Raw genomic sequence first — 15,960 nt, 5'->3', positions numbered from 1 at the left:
CCAATGGATGAATAGAAAATCACTTCAAAGTGATAGAAATGTTTGTTCATTGAATTTGGACTCGTAACCATCGCGAATAAAAAAGCGCGATAAACTTTGAAAAACTCGCAATGAAATTTATCCAGAATCATTCCTATAGATGAATTGAACCTATCTCTATGCCATTGATATTTTTGATCTACGAATTTGGACTGGTAACCATCGTGATTGAAAAAAAAATTTCAAGAAATTTATTATTGAAAACAAACTTTTCATCGCCAACGACATCCCGTATTCCCAAGCGGTCACCCTTCCAAGTACTAACGGGACTCGACGTGACTTAACTTCTGGGAGCTGACGAGACCAGGTGCGTTCTACGTGATATGGCCGTTGACATTCAAAAATGAAAATTTACCCTCCCAGTCCCAATGGATGAATAGAAAATCACTTCAAAGTGATAGAAATGTTTGTTCATTGAATTTGGACTCGTAACCATCGCGAATAAAAAGCGCGATAAACTTTGAAAAACTCGCAATGAAATTTATCCAGAATCATTCAAATGGATGAATTGAACCTATCTCTAAGCCATTGATATTTTTGATCTACGAATTTGGACTGGTAACCATCGCGATTAAAAAACGCGATAAACTTTGAAAAACTCTCAATGGAATTGATCCAGAATCATTCTTATAGATGAATTTAACCTATCTCTAAGGCATTGAAATGTTTTATCTACGAATTTGGACTGGTAACCATCGTGATTGAAAAAAAAATTTCAAGAAATTTGTTATTGAAAACAAACTATTCATCGCCAACGACATCCCGTATTCCCAAGCGGTCACCCTTCCAAGTACTAACGGGACTCGACGTAACTTAACTTCTGGGAGCTGACGAGACCAGGTGCGTTCTACGTGATATGGCCGTTGACATTCAAAAATGAAAATTTACCCTCCCAGTCCCAATGGATGAATAGAAAATCACTTCAAAGTGATAGAAATGTTTGTTCATTGAATTTGGACTCGTAACCATCGCGAATAAAAAAGCGCGATAAACTTTGAAAAACTCGCAATGAAATTTATCCAGAATCATTCAAATAGATGAATTGAACCTATCTCTAAGCCATTGATATTTTTGATCTACGAATTTGGACTGGTAACCATCGCGATTAAAAAACGCGATAAACTTTGAAAAACTCTCAATGGAATTGATCCAGAATCATTCTTATAGATGAATTTAACCTATCTCTAAGGCATTGAAATGTTTTATCTACGAATTTGGACTGGTAACCATCGTGATTGAAAAAAAAATTTCAAGAAATTTGTTATTGAAAACAAACTATTCATCGCCAACGACATCCCGTATTCCCAAGCGGTCACCCTTCCAAGTACTAACGGGACTCGACGTAACTTAACTTCTGGGAGCTGACGAGACCAGGTGCGTTCTACGTGATATGGCCGTTGACATTCAAAAATGAAAATTTACCCTCCCAGTCCCAATGGATGAATAGAAAATCACTTCAAAGTGATAGAAATGTTTGTTCATTGAATTTGGACTGGTAACCATCGCGATTAAAAAACGCGATAAACTTTGAAAAACTCTCAATGGAATTGATCCAGAATCATTCTTATAGATGAATTTAACCTATCTCTAAGGCATTGAAATGTTTTATCTACGAATTTGGACTGGTAACCATCGTGATTGAAAAAAAAATTTCAAGAAATTTGTTATTGAAAACAAACTATTCATCGCCAACGACATCCCGTATTCCCAAGCGGTCACCCTTCCAAGTACTAACGGGACTCGACGTAACTTAACTTCTGGGAGCTGACGAGACCAGGTGCGTTCTACGTGATATGGCCGTTGACATTCAAAAATGAAAATTTACCCTCCCACTCCCAATGGATGAATAGAAAATCACTTCAAAGTGATAGAAATGTTTGTTCATTGAATTTGGACTCGTAACCATCGCGAATAAAAAAGCGCGATAAACTTTGAAAAACTCGCAATGAAATTTATCCAGAATCATTCCTATAGATGAATTGAACCTATCTCTATGCCATTGATATTTTTGATCTACGAATTTGGACTGGTAACCATCGTGATTGAAAAAAAAATTTCAAGAAATTTATTATTGAAAACAAACTTTTCATCGCCAACGACATCCCGTATTCCCAAGCGGTCACCCTTCCAAGTACTAACGGGACTCGACGTGACTTAACTTCTGGGAGCTGACGAGACCAGGTGCGTTCTACGTGATATGGCCGTTGACATTCAAAAATGAAAATTTACCCTCCCATTCCCAATGGATGAATAGAAAATCACTTCAAAGTGATAGAAATGTTTGTTCATTGAATTTGGACTCGTAACCATCGCGAATAAAAAAGCGCGATAAACTTTGAAAAACTCGCAATGAAATTTATCCAGAATCATTCAAATAGATGAATTGAACCTATCTCTAAGCCATTGATATTTTTGATCTACGAATTTGGACTGGTAACCATCGCGATTAAAAAACGCGATAAACTTTGAAAAACTCTCAATGGAATTGATCCAGAATCATTCTTATAGATGAATTTAACCTATCTCTAAGGCATTGAAATGTTTTATCTACGAATTTGGACTGGTAACCATCGTGATTGAAAAAAAAAATTTCAAGAAATTTGTTATTGAAAACAAACTATTCATCGCCAACGACATCCCGTATTCCCAAGCGGTCACCCTTCCAAGTACTAACGGGACTCGACGTAACTTAACTTCTGGGAGCTGACGAGACCAGGTGCGTTCTACGTGATATGGCCGTTGACATTCAAAAACGAAAATTTACCCTCCCATTCCCAATGGATGAATAGAAAATCACTTCAAAGTGATAGAAATGTTTGTTCATTGAATTTGGACTCGTAACTATCGCGAATAAAAAAGCGCGATAAACTTTGAAAAACTCGCAATGAAATTCATCCAGAATCATTCCTATTGATGAATTGAACCTATCTCTATGCCATTGATATTTTTGATCTACGAATTTGGACTGGTAACCATCGTGATTGAAAAAAAATTTCAAGAAATTTATTATTGAAAACAAACTATTCATCGCCAACGACATCCCGTATTCCCAAGCGGTCACCCTTCCAAGTACTAACGGGACTCGACGTAACTTAACTTCTGGGAGCTGACGAGACCAGGTGCGTTCTACGTGATATGGCCGTTGACATTCAAAAACGAAAATTTACCCTCCCATTCCCAATGGATGAATAGAAAATCACTTCAAAGTGATAGAAATGTTTGTTCATTGAATTTGGACTCGTAACTATCGCGAATAAAAAAGCGCGATAAACTTTGAAAAACTCGCAATGAAATTCATCCAGAATCATTCCTATTGATGAATTGAACCTATCTCTATGCCATTGATATTTTTGATCTACGAATTTGGACTGGTAACCATCGTGATTGAAAAAAAATTTCAAGAAATTTATTATTGAAAACAAACTTTTCATCGCCAACGACATCCCGTATTCCCAAGCGGTCACCCTTCCAAGTACTAACGGGACTCGACGTGACTTAACTTCTGGGAGCTGACGAGACCAGGTGCGTTCTACGTGATATGGCCGTTGACATTCAAAAATGAAAATTTACCCTCCCAGTCCCAATGGATGAATAGAAAATCACTTCAAAGTGATAGAAATGTTTGTTCATTGAATTTGGACTCGTAACCATCGCGAATAAAAAAGCGCGATAAACTTTGAAAAACTCGCAATGAAATTTATCCAGAATCATTCCTATAGATGAATTGAACCTATCTCTATGCCATTGATATTTTTGATCTACGAATTTGGACTGGTAACCATCGCGATTAAAAAACGCGATAAACTTTGAAAAACTCTCAATGGAATTGATCCAGAATCATTCTTATAGATGAATTTAACCTATCTCTAAGGCATTGAAATGTTTTATCTACGAATTTGGACTGGTAACCATCGTGATTGAAAAAAAAATTTCAAGAAATTTGTTATTGAAAACAAACTATTCATCGCCAACGACATCCCGTATTCCCAAGCGGTCACCCTTCCAAGTACTAACGGGACTCGACGAATCTTAACTTCTGGGAGCTGACGAGACCAGGTGCGTTCTACGTGATATGGCCGTTGACATTCAAAAATGAAAATTTACCCTCCCAGTCCCAATGGATGAATAGAAAATCACTTTAAAGTGATAGAAATGTTTGTTCATTGAATTTGGACTCGTAACCATCGCGAATAAAAAAGCGCGATAAACTTTGAAAAACTCGCAATGAAATTTATCCAGAATCATTCAAATAGATGAATTGAACCTATCTCTAAGCCATTGATATTTTTGATCTACGAATTTGGACTGGTAACCATCGCGATTAAAAAACGCGATAAACTTTGAAAAACTCTCAATGGAATTGATCCAGAATCATTCTTATAGATGAATTGAACCTATCTCTAAGGCATTGAAATGTTTTATCTACGAATTTGGACTGGTAACCATCGTGATTGAAAAAAAAATTTCAAGAAATTTGTTATTGAAAACAAACTATTCATCGCCAACGACATCCCGTATTCCAAATCGGTCACCCTTCCAAGTACTAACGGGACTCGACGTAACTTAACTTCTGGGAGCTGACGAGACCAGGTGCGTTCTACGTGATATGGCCGTTGACATTCAAAAATGAAAATTTACCCTCCCAGTCCCAATGGATGAATAGAAAATCACTTCAAAGTGATAGAAATGTTTGTTCATTGAATTTGGACTCGTAACCATCGCGAATAAAAAAGCGCGATAAACTTTGAAAAACTCTCAATGGAATTGATCCAGAATCATTCCTATAGATGAATTGAACCTATCTCTATGCCATTGATATTTTTGATCTACGAATTTGGACTGGTAACCATCGCGATTAAAAAACGCGATAAACTTTGAAAAACTCTCAATGGAATTGATCCAGAATCATTCTTATAGATGAATTTAACCTATCTCTAAGGCATTGAAATGTTTTATCTACGAATTTGGACTGGTAACCATCGTGATTGAAAAAAAAATTTCAAGAAATTTGTTATTGAAAACAAACTATTCATCGCCAACGACATCCCGTATTCCCAAGCGGTCACCCTTCCAAGTACTAACGGGACTCGACGAATCTTAACTTCTGGGAGCTGACGAGACCAGGTGCGTTCTACGTGATATGGCCGTTGACATTCAAAAATGAAAATTTACCCTCCCAGTCCCAATGGATGAATAGAAAATCACTTTAAAGTGATAGAAATGTTTGTTCATTGAATTTGGACTCGTAACCATCGCGAATAAAAAAGCGCGACAAACTTTGAAAAACTCGCAATGAAATTTATCCAGAATCATTCAAATAGATGAATTGAACCTATCTCTAAGCCATTGATATTTTTGATCTACGAATTTGGACTGGTAACCATCGCGATTAAAAAACGCGATAAACTTTGAAAAACTCTCAATGGAATTGATCCAGAATCATTCTTATAGATGAATTGAACCTATCTCTAAGGCATTGAAATGTTTTATCTACGAATTTGGACTGGTAACCATCGTGATTGAAAAAAAAATTTCAAGAAATTTGTTATTGAAAACAAACTATTCATCGCCAACGACATCCCGTATTCCAAATCGGTCACCCTTCCAAGTACTAACGGGACTCGACGTAACTTAACTTCTGGGAGCTGACGAGACCAGGTGCGTTCTACGTGATATGGCCGTTGACATTCAAAAATGAAAATTTACCCTCCCAGTCCCAATGGATGAATAGAAAATCACTTCAAAGTGATAGAAATGTTTGTTCATTGAATTTGGACTCGTAACCATCGCGAATAAAAAAGCGCGATAAACTTTGAAAAACTCTCAATGGAATTGATCCAGAATCATTCTTATAGATGAATTTAACCTATCTCTAAGGCATTGAAATGTTTTATCTACGAATTTGGACTGGTAACCATCGTGATTGAAAAAAATTTCAAGAAATTTATTATTTAAAACAAACTTTTCATCGCCAACGACATCCCGTATTCCCAAGCGGTCACCCTTCCAAGTACTAACGGGACTCGACGTGACTTAACTTCTGGGAGCTGACGAGACCAGGTGCGTTCTACGTGATATGGCCGTTGACATTCAAAAATGAAAATTTACCCTCCCAGTCCCAATGGATGAATAGAAAATCACTTCAAAGTGATAGAAATGTTTGTTCATTGAATTTGGACTCATAACCATCGCGAATAAAAAAGTGCGATAAACTTTGAAAAACTCGCAATGAAATTTATCCAGAATCATTCAAATAGATGAATTGAACCTATCTCTAAGCCATTGATATTTTTGATCTACGAATTTGGACTGGTAACCATCGCGATTAAAAAACGCGATAAACTTTGAAAAACTCTCAATGGAATTGATCCAGAATCATTCTTATAGATGAATTGAACCTATCTCTAAGGCATTGAAATGTTTTATCTACGAATTTGGACTGGTAACCATCGTGATTGAAAAAAAAATTTCAAGAAATTTGTTATTGAAAACAAACTATTCATCGCCAACGACATCCCGTATTCCCAAGCGGTCACCCTTCCAAGTACTAACAGGACTCGACGTAACTTAACTTCTGGGAGCTGACGAGACCAGGTGCGTTCTACGTGATATGGCCGTTGACATTCAAAAACGAAAATTTACCCTCCCAGTCCCAATGGATGAATAGAAAATCACTTCAAAGTGATAGAAATGTTTGTTCATTGAATTTGGACTCGTAACCATCGCGAATAAAAAAGCGCGATAAACTTTGAAAAAATCTCAATGGAATTGATCCAGAATCATTCTTATAGATGAATTTAACCTATCTCTAAGGCATTGAAATGTTTTATCTACGAATTTGGACTGGTAACCATCGTGATTGAAAAAAAAATTTCAAGAAATTTGTTATTGAAAACAAACTATTCATCACCAACGACATCCCGTATTCCCAAGCGGTCACCCTTCCAAGTACTAACGGGACTCGACGTAACTTAACTTCTGGGAGCTGACGAGACCAGGTGCGTTCTACGTGATATGGCCGTTGACATTCAAAAACGAAAATTTACCCTCCCAGTCCCAATGGATGAATAGAAAATCACTTCAAAGTGATAGAAATGTTTGTTCATTGAATTTGGACTCGTAACCATCGCGAATAAAAAAGCGCGATAAACTTTGAAAAAATCTCAATGGAATTGATCCAGAATCATTCTTATAGATGAATTTAACCTATCTCTAAGGCATTGAAATGTTTTATCTACGAATTTGGACTGGTAACCATCGTGATTGAAAAAAAAATTTCAAGAAATTTGTTATTGAAAACAAACTATTCATCACCAACGACATCCCGTATTCCCAAGCGGTCACCCTTCCAAGTACTAACGGGACTCGACGTAACTTAACTTCTGGGAGCTGACGAGACCAGGTGCGTTCTACGTGATATGGCCGTTGACATTCAAAAACGAAAATTTACCCTCCCATTCCCAATGGATGAATAGAAAATCACTTCAAAGTGATAGAAATGTTTGTTCATTGAATTTGGACTCGTAACTATCGCGAATAAAAAAGCGCGATAAACTTTGAAAAACTCGCAATGAAATTCATCCAGAATCATTCCTATTGATGAATTGAACCTATCTCTATGCCATTGATATTTTTGATCTACGAATTTGGACTGGTAACCATCGTGATTGAAAAAAAATTTCAAGAAATTTATTATTGAAAACAAACTTTTCATCGCCAACGACATCCCGTATTCCCAAGCGGTCACCCTTCCAAGTACTAACGGGACTCGACGTGACTTAACTTCTGGGAGCTGACGAGACCAGGTGCGTTCTACGTGATATGGCCGTTGACATTCAAAAATGAAAATTTACCCTCCCAGTCCCAATGGATGAATAGAAAATCACTTCAAAGTGATAGAAATGTTTGTTCATTGAATTTGGACTCGTAACCATCGCGAATAAAAAAGCGCGATAAACTTTGAAAAACTCGCAATGAAATTTATCCAGAATCATTCCTATAGATGAATTGAACCTATCTCTATGCCATTGATATTTTTGATCTACGAATTTGGACTGGTAACCATCGCGATTAAAAAACGCGATAAACTTTGAAAAACTCTCAATGGAATTGATCCAGAATCATTCTTATAGATGAATTTAACCTATCTCTAAGGCATTGAAATGTTTTATCTACGAATTTGGACTGGTAACCATCGTGATTGAAAAAAAAATTTCAAGAAATTTGTTATTGAAAACAAACTATTCATCGCCAACGACATCCCGTATTCCCAAGCGGTCACCCTTCCAAGTACTAACGGGACTCGACGAATCTTAACTTCTGGGAGCTGACGAGACCAGGTGCGTTCTACGTGATATGGCCGTTGACATTCAAAAATGAAAATTTACCCTCCCAGTCCCAATGGATGAATAGAAAATCACTTCAAAGTGATAGAAATGTTTGTTCATTGAATTTGGACTCGTAACCATCGCGAATAAAAAAGCGCGATAAACTTTGAAAAACTCGCAATGAAATTTATCCAGAATCATTCAAATAGATGAATTGAACCTATCTCTAAGCCATTGATATTTTTGATCTACGAATTTGGACTGGTAACCATCGCGATTAAAAAACGCGATAAACTTTGAAAAACTCTCAATGGAATTGATCCAGAATCATTCTTATAGATGAATTTAACCTATCTCTAAGGCATTGAAATGTTTTATCTACGAATTTGGACTGGTAACCATCGTGATTGAAAAAAAAATTTCAAGAAATTTGTTATTGAAAACAAACTATTCATCGCCAACGACATCCCGTATTCCAAATCGGTCACCCTTCCAAGTACTAACGGGACTCGACGTAACTTAACTTCTGGGAGCTGACGAGACCAGGTGCGTTCTACGTGATATGGCCGTTGACATTCAAAAATGAAAATTTACTCTCCCAGTCCCAATGGATGAATAGAAAATCACTTCAAAGTGATAGAAATGTTTGTTCATTGAATTTGGACTCGTAACCATCGCGAATAAAAAAGCGCGATAAACTTTGAAAAACTCTCAATGGAATTGATCCAGAATCATTCTTATAGATGAATTTAACCTATCTCTAAGGCATTGAAATGTTTTATCTACGAATTTGGACTGGTAACCATCGTGATTGAAAAAAATTTCAAGAAATTTATTATTGAAAACAAACTTTTCATCGCCAACGACATCCCGTATTCCCAAGCGGTCACCCTTCCAAGTACTAACGGGACTCGACGTGACTTAACTTCTGGGAGCTGACGAGACCAGGTGCGTTCTACGTGATATGGCCGTTGACATTCAAAAATGAAAATTTACCCTCCCAGTCCCAATGGATGAATAGAAAATCACTTCAAAGTGATAGAAATGTTTGTTCATTGAATTTGGACTCGTAACCATCGCGAATAAAAAAGTGCGATAAACTTTGAAAAACTCGCAATGAAATTTATCCAGAATCATTCAAATAGATGAATTGAACCTATCTCTAAGCCATTGATATTTTTGATCTACGAATTGGGACTGGTAACCATCGCGATTAAAAAACGCGATAAACTTTGAAAAACTCTCAATGGAATTGATCCAGAATCATTCTTATAGATGAATTTAACCTATCTCTAAGGCATTGAAATGTTTTATCTACGAATTTGGACTGGTAACCATCGTGATTGAAAAAAAAATTTCAAGAAATTTGTTATTGAAAACAAACTATTCATCGCCAACGACATCCCGTATTCCAAAGCGGTCACCCTTCCAAGTACTAACGGGACTCGACGTAACTTAACTTCTGGGAGCTGACGAGACCAGGTGCGTTCTACGTGATATGGCCGTTGACATTCAAAAATGAAAATTTACCCTCCCAGTCCCAATGGATGAATAGAAAATCACTTCAAAGTGATAGAAATGTTTGTTCATTGAATTTGGACTCGTAACCATCGCGAATAAAAAAGCGCGATAAACTTTGAAAAACTCGCAATGAAATTTATCCAGAATCATTCAAATAGATGAATTGAACCTATCTCTAAGCCATTGATATTTTTGATCTACGAATTTGGACTGGTAACCATCGCGATTAAAAAACGCGATAAACTTTGAAAAACTCTCAATGGAATTGATCCAGAATCATTCTTATAGATGAATTTAACCTATCTCTAAGGCATTGAAATGTTTTATCTACGAATTTGGACTGGTAACCATCGTGATTGAAAAAAAAATTTCAAGAAATTTGTTATTGAAAACAAACTATTCATCGCCAACGACATCCCGTATTCCAAATCGGTCACCCTTCCAAGTACTAACGGGACTCGACGTAACTTAACTTCTGGGAGCTGACGAGACCAGGTGCGTTCTACGTGATATGGCCGTTGACATTCAAAAATGAAAATTTACTCTCCCAATCCCAATGGATGAATAGAAAATCACTTCAAAGTGATAGAAATGTTTGTTCATTGAATTTGGACTCGTAACCATCGCGAATAAAAAAGTGCGATAAACTTTGAAAAACTCGCAATGAAATTTATCCAGAATCATTCAAATAGATGAATTGAACCTATCTCTAAGCCATTGATATTTTTGATCTACGAATTGGGACTGGTAACCATCGCGATTAAAAAACGCGATAAACTTTGAAAAACTCGCAATGAAATTTATCCAGAATCATTCAAATAGATGAATTGAACCTATCTCTAAGCCATTGATATTTTTGATCTACGAATTTGGACTGGTAACCATCGCGATTAAAAAACGCGATAAACTTTGAAAAACTCTCAATGGAATTGATCCAGAATCATTCTTATAGATGAATTTAACCTATCTCTAAGGCATTGAAATGTTTTATCTACGAATTTGGACTGGTAACCATCGTGATTGAAAAAAAAAATTCAAGAAATTTGTTATTGAAAACAAACTATTCATCGCCAACGACATCCCGTATTCCAAATCGGTCACCCTTCCAAGTACTAACGGGACTCGACGTAACTTAACTTCTGGGAGCTGACGAGACCAGGTGCGTTCTACGTGATATGGCCGTTGACATTCAAAAATGAAAATTTACTCTCCCAATCCCAATGGATGAATAGAAAATCACTTCAAAGTGATAGAAATGTTTGTTCATTGAATTTGGACTCGTAACCATCGCGAATAAAAAAGTGCGATAAACTTTGAAAAACTCGCAATGAAATTTATCCAGAATCATTCAAATAGATGAATTGAACCTATCTCTAAGCCATTGATATTTTTGATCTACGAATTGGGACTGGTAACCATCGCGATTAAAAAACGCGATAAACTTTGAAAAACTCGCAATGAAATTTATCCAGAATCATTCAAATAGATGAATTGAACCTATCTCTAAGCCATTGATATTTTTGATCTACGAATTTGGACTGGTAACCATCGCGATTAAAAAACGCGATAAACTTTGAAAAACTCTCAATGGAATTGATCCAGAATCATTCTTATAGATGAATTTAACCTATCTCTAAGGCATTGAAATGTTTTATCTACGAATTTGGACTGGTAACCATCGTGATTGAAAAAAAAAATTCAAGAAATTTGTTATTGAAAACAAACTATTCATCGCCAACGACATCCCGTATTCCAAATCGGTCACCCTTCCAAGTACTAACGGGACTCGACGTAACTTAACTTCTGGGAGCTGACGAGACCAGGTGCGTTCTACGTGATATGGCCGTTGACATTCAAAAATGAAAATTTACTCTCCCAATCCCAATGGATGAATAGAAAATCACTTCAAAGTGATAGAAATGTTTGTTCATTGAATTTGGACTCGTAACCATCGCGAATAAAAAAGCGCGATAAACTTTGAAAAACTCTCAATGGAATTGATCCAGAATCATTCTTATAGATGAATTTAACCTATCTCTAAGGCATTGAAATGTTTTATCTACGAATTTGGACTGGTAACCATCGTGATTGAAAAAAATTTCAAGAAATTTATTATTGAAAACAAACTTTTCATCGCCAACGACATCCCGTATTCCCAAGCGGTCACCCTTCCAAGTACTAACGGGACTCGACGTGACTTAACTTCTGGGAGCTGACGAGACCAGGTGCGTTCTACGTGATATGGCCGTTGACATTCAAAAATGAAAATTTACCCTCCCAGTCCCAATGGATGAATAGAAAATCACTTCAAAGTGATAGAAATGTTTGTTCATTGAATTTGGACTCGTAACCATCGCGAATAAAAAAGTGCGATAAACTTTGAAAAACTCGCAATGAAATTTATCCAGAATCATTCAAATAGATGAATTGAACCTATCTCTAAGCCATTGATATTTTTGATCTACGAATTGGGACTGGTAACCATCGCGATTAAAAAACGCGATAAACTTTGAAAAACTCTCAATGGAATTGATCCAGAATCATTCTTATAGATGAATTTAACCTATCTCTAAGGCATTGAAATGTTTTATCTACGAATTTGGACTGGTAACCATCGTGATTGAAAAAAAAATTTCAAGAAATTTGTTATTGAAAACAAACTATTCATCGCCAACGACATCCCGTATTCCAAATCGGTCACCCTTCCAAGTACTAACGGGACTCGACGTAACTTAACTTCTGGGAGCTGACGAGACCAGGTGCGTTCTACGTGATATGGCCGTTGACATTCAAAAATGAAAATTTACTCTCCCAATCCCAATGGATGAATAGAAAATCACTTCAAAGTGATAGAAATGTTTGTTCATTGAATTTGGACTCGTAACCATCGCGAATAAAAAAGTGCGATAAACTTTGAAAAACTCTCAATGGAATTGATCCAGAATCATTCTTATAGATGAATTTAACCTATCTCTAAGGCATTGAAATGTTTTATCTACGAATTTGGACTGGTAACCATCGTGATTGAAAAAAATTTCAAGAAATTTATTATTGAAAACAAACTTTTCATCGCCAACGACATCCCGTATTCCCAAGCGGTCACCCTTCCAAGTACTAACGGGACTCGACGTGACTTAACTTCTGGGAGCTGACGAGACCAGGTGCGTTCTACGTGATATGGCCGTTGACATTCAAAAATGAAAATTTACCCTCCCAGTCCCAATGGATGAATAGAAAATCACTTCAAAGTGATAGAAATGTTTGTTCATTGAATTTGGAATCGTAACCATCGCGAATAAAAAAGTGCGATAAACTTTGAAAAACTCGCAATGAAATTTATCCAGAATCATTCAAATAGATGAATTGAACCTATCTCTAAGCCATTGATATTTTTGATCTACGAATTTGGACTGGTAACCATCGCGATTAAAAAACGCGATAAACTTTGAAAAACTCTCAATGGAATTGATCCAGAATCATTCTTATAGATGAATTTAACCTATCTCTAAGGCATTGAAATGTTTTATCTACGAATTTGGACTGGTAACCATCGTGATTGAAAAAAAAATTTCAAGAAATTTGTTATTGAAAACAAACTATTCATCGCCAACGACATCCCGTATTCCAAATCGGTCACCCTTCCAAGTACTAACGGGACTCGACGTAACTTAACTTCTGGGAGCTGACGAGACCAGGTGCGTTCTACGTGATATGGCCGTTGACATTCAAAAATGAAAATTTACTCTCCCAATCCCAATGGATGAATAGAAAATCACTTCAAAGTGATAGAAATGTTTGTTCATTGAATTTGGACTCGTAACCATCGCGAATAAAAAAGCGCGATAAACTTTGAAAAACTCTCAATGGAATTGATCCAGAATCATTCTTATAGATGAATTTAACCTATCTCTAAGGCATTGAAATGTTTTATCTACGAATTTGGACTGGTAACCATCGTGATTGAAAAAAATTTCAAGAAATTTATTATTGAAAACAAACTTTTCATCGCCAACGACATCCCGTATTCCCAAGCGGTCACCCTTCCAAGTACTAACGGGACTCGACGTGAATTAACTTCTGGGAGCTGACGAGACCAGGTGCGTTCTACGTGATATGGCCGTTGACATTCAAAAATGAAAATTTACCCTCCCAGTCCCAATGGATGAATAGAAAATCACTTCAAAGTGATAGAAATGTTTGTTCATTGAATTTGGACTCGTAACCATCGCGAATAAAAAAGTGCGATAAACTTTGAAAAACTCGCAATGAAATTTATCCAGAATCATTCAAATAGATGAATTGAACCTATCTCTAAGCCATTGATATTTTTGATCTACGAATTTGGACTGGTAACCATCGCGATTAAAAAACGCGATAAACTTTGAAAAACTCTCAATGGAATTGATCCAGAATCATTCTTATAGATGAATTTAACCTATCTCTAAGGCATTGAAATGTTTTATCTACGAATTTGGACTGGTAACCATCGTGATTGAAAAAAAAATTTCAAGAAATTTGTTATTGAAAACAAACTATTCATCGCCAACGACATCCCGTATTCCAAAGCGGTCACCCTTCCAAGTACTAACGGGACTCGACGTAACTTAACTTCTGGGAGCTGACGAGACCAGGTGCGTTCTACGTGATATGGCCGTTGACATTCAAAAATGAAAATTTACCCTCCCAGTCCCAATGGATGAATAGAAAATCACTTCAAAGTGATAGAAATGTTTGTTCATTGAATTTGGACTCGTAACCATCGCGAATAAAAAAGCGCGATAAACTTTGAAAAACTCGCAATGAAATTTATCCAGAATCATTCAAATAGATGAATTGAACCTATCTCTAAGCCATTGATATTTTTGATCTACGAATTTGGACTGGTAACCATCGCGATTAAAAAACGCGATAAACTTTGAAAAACTCTCAATGGAATTGATCCAGAATCATTCTTATAGATGAATTTAACCTATCTCTAAGGCATTGAAATGTTTTATCTACGAATTTGGACTGGTAACCATCGTGATTGAAAAAAAAATTTCAAGAAATTTGTTATTGAAAACAAACTATTCATCGCCAACGACATCCCGTATTCCAAAGCGGTCACCCTTCCAAGTACTAACGGGACTCGACGTAACTTAACTTCTGGGAGCTGACGAGACCAGGTGCGTTCTACGTGATATGGCCGTTGACATTCAAAAATGAAAATTTACCCTCCCAGTCCCAATGGATGAATAGAAAATCACTTCAAAGTGATAGAAATGTTTGTTCATTGAATTTGGACTCGTAACCATCGCGAATAAAAAAGCGCGATAAACTTTGAAAAACTCGCAATGAAATTTATCCAGAATCATTCAAATAGATGAATTGAACCTATCTCTAAGCCATTGATATTTTTGATCTACGAATTTGGACTGGTAACCATCGCGATTAAAAAACGCGATAAACTTTGAAAAACTCTCAATGGAATTGATCCAGAATCATTCTTATAGATGAATTTAACCTATCTCTAAGGCATTGAAATGTTTTATCTACGAATTTGGACTGGTAACCATCGTGATTGAAAAAAAAATTTCAAGAAATTTGTTATTGAAAACAAACTATTCATCGCCAACGACATCCCGTATTCCAAAGCGGTCACCCTTCCAAGTACTAACGGGACTCGACGTAACTTAACTTCTGGGAGCTGACGAGACCAGGTGCGTTCTACGTGATATGGCCGTTGACATTCAAAAATGAAAATTTACCCTCCCAGTCCCAATGGATGAATAGAAAATCACTTCAAAGTGATAGAAATGTTTGTTCATTGAATTTGGACTCGTAACCATCGCGAATAAAAAAGCGCGATAAACTTTGAAAAACTCGCAATGAAATTTATCCAGAATCATTCAAATAGATGAATTGAACCTATCTCTAAGCCATTGATATTTTTGATCTACGAATTTGGACTGGTAACCATCGCGATTAAAAAACGCGATAAACTTTGAAAAACTCTCAATGGAATTGATCCAGAATCATTCTTATAGATGAATTTAACCTATCTCTAAGGCATTGAAATGTTTTATCTACGAAT

At 36.4% G+C, this 15,960-nt stretch overlaps 32 pseudogenes; all 32 read right to left on the bottom strand.

The window, feature by feature from the left end:
- Nucleotides 1-255: 255 nt before the first annotated feature.
- On the bottom strand, nt 256-374 carry LOC124334802 (annotated as a pseudogene).
- Nucleotides 375-788: 414 nt separating this feature from the next.
- On the bottom strand, nt 789-907 carry LOC124330809 (annotated as a pseudogene).
- A 415-nt stretch (nt 908-1,322) lies between these two features.
- Nucleotides 1,323-1,441, bottom strand: LOC124330808 (annotated as a pseudogene).
- A 284-nt stretch (nt 1,442-1,725) lies between these two features.
- LOC124330807 lies at nt 1,726-1,844 on the bottom strand (annotated as a pseudogene).
- Nucleotides 1,845-2,129: 285 nt separating this feature from the next.
- LOC124334801 lies at nt 2,130-2,248 on the bottom strand (annotated as a pseudogene).
- Nucleotides 2,249-2,664: 416 nt separating this feature from the next.
- LOC124330806 lies at nt 2,665-2,783 on the bottom strand (annotated as a pseudogene).
- Nucleotides 2,784-3,067: 284 nt separating this feature from the next.
- On the bottom strand, nt 3,068-3,186 carry LOC124330805 (annotated as a pseudogene).
- Nucleotides 3,187-3,470: 284 nt separating this feature from the next.
- Nucleotides 3,471-3,589, bottom strand: LOC124334800 (annotated as a pseudogene).
- Nucleotides 3,590-4,004: 415 nt separating this feature from the next.
- Nucleotides 4,005-4,123, bottom strand: LOC124335069 (annotated as a pseudogene).
- A 415-nt stretch (nt 4,124-4,538) lies between these two features.
- LOC124335532 lies at nt 4,539-4,657 on the bottom strand (annotated as a pseudogene).
- Nucleotides 4,658-5,072: 415 nt separating this feature from the next.
- LOC124335068 lies at nt 5,073-5,191 on the bottom strand (annotated as a pseudogene).
- Nucleotides 5,192-5,606: 415 nt separating this feature from the next.
- On the bottom strand, nt 5,607-5,725 carry LOC124335530 (annotated as a pseudogene).
- A 283-nt stretch (nt 5,726-6,008) lies between these two features.
- LOC124334799 lies at nt 6,009-6,127 on the bottom strand (annotated as a pseudogene).
- Nucleotides 6,128-6,542: 415 nt separating this feature from the next.
- On the bottom strand, nt 6,543-6,661 carry LOC124333763 (annotated as a pseudogene).
- A 285-nt stretch (nt 6,662-6,946) lies between these two features.
- LOC124333797 lies at nt 6,947-7,065 on the bottom strand (annotated as a pseudogene).
- Nucleotides 7,066-7,350: 285 nt separating this feature from the next.
- LOC124333796 lies at nt 7,351-7,469 on the bottom strand (annotated as a pseudogene).
- A 284-nt stretch (nt 7,470-7,753) lies between these two features.
- On the bottom strand, nt 7,754-7,872 carry LOC124334798 (annotated as a pseudogene).
- Nucleotides 7,873-8,287: 415 nt separating this feature from the next.
- LOC124335067 lies at nt 8,288-8,406 on the bottom strand (annotated as a pseudogene).
- A 415-nt stretch (nt 8,407-8,821) lies between these two features.
- On the bottom strand, nt 8,822-8,940 carry LOC124335528 (annotated as a pseudogene).
- A 283-nt stretch (nt 8,941-9,223) lies between these two features.
- On the bottom strand, nt 9,224-9,342 carry LOC124334797 (annotated as a pseudogene).
- Nucleotides 9,343-9,757: 415 nt separating this feature from the next.
- On the bottom strand, nt 9,758-9,876 carry LOC124334284 (annotated as a pseudogene).
- Nucleotides 9,877-10,291: 415 nt separating this feature from the next.
- On the bottom strand, nt 10,292-10,410 carry LOC124335527 (annotated as a pseudogene).
- A 545-nt stretch (nt 10,411-10,955) lies between these two features.
- LOC124335526 lies at nt 10,956-11,074 on the bottom strand (annotated as a pseudogene).
- Nucleotides 11,075-11,619: 545 nt separating this feature from the next.
- LOC124335525 lies at nt 11,620-11,738 on the bottom strand (annotated as a pseudogene).
- A 283-nt stretch (nt 11,739-12,021) lies between these two features.
- On the bottom strand, nt 12,022-12,140 carry LOC124334796 (annotated as a pseudogene).
- A 415-nt stretch (nt 12,141-12,555) lies between these two features.
- LOC124335524 lies at nt 12,556-12,674 on the bottom strand (annotated as a pseudogene).
- Nucleotides 12,675-12,957: 283 nt separating this feature from the next.
- LOC124334795 lies at nt 12,958-13,076 on the bottom strand (annotated as a pseudogene).
- Nucleotides 13,077-13,491: 415 nt separating this feature from the next.
- LOC124335523 lies at nt 13,492-13,610 on the bottom strand (annotated as a pseudogene).
- A 283-nt stretch (nt 13,611-13,893) lies between these two features.
- LOC124329605 lies at nt 13,894-14,012 on the bottom strand (annotated as a pseudogene).
- A 415-nt stretch (nt 14,013-14,427) lies between these two features.
- Nucleotides 14,428-14,546, bottom strand: LOC124334283 (annotated as a pseudogene).
- A 415-nt stretch (nt 14,547-14,961) lies between these two features.
- LOC124334281 lies at nt 14,962-15,080 on the bottom strand (annotated as a pseudogene).
- A 415-nt stretch (nt 15,081-15,495) lies between these two features.
- On the bottom strand, nt 15,496-15,614 carry LOC124334280 (annotated as a pseudogene).
- Between the last annotated feature and the right edge of the window lie 346 nt (nt 15,615-15,960).

The sequence above is a fragment of the Daphnia pulicaria genome, chromosome 3, assembly GCF_021234035.1.
Source record: "Daphnia pulicaria isolate SC F1-1A chromosome 3, SC_F0-13Bv2, whole genome shotgun sequence".
In the NCBI taxonomy this organism is placed as follows: domain Eukaryota; kingdom Metazoa; phylum Arthropoda; class Branchiopoda; order Diplostraca; family Daphniidae; genus Daphnia; species Daphnia pulicaria.
The sequence above is the reverse complement of the archived record's forward strand: the minus strand, read 5'-3'. Positions and strand labels throughout refer to the sequence as shown.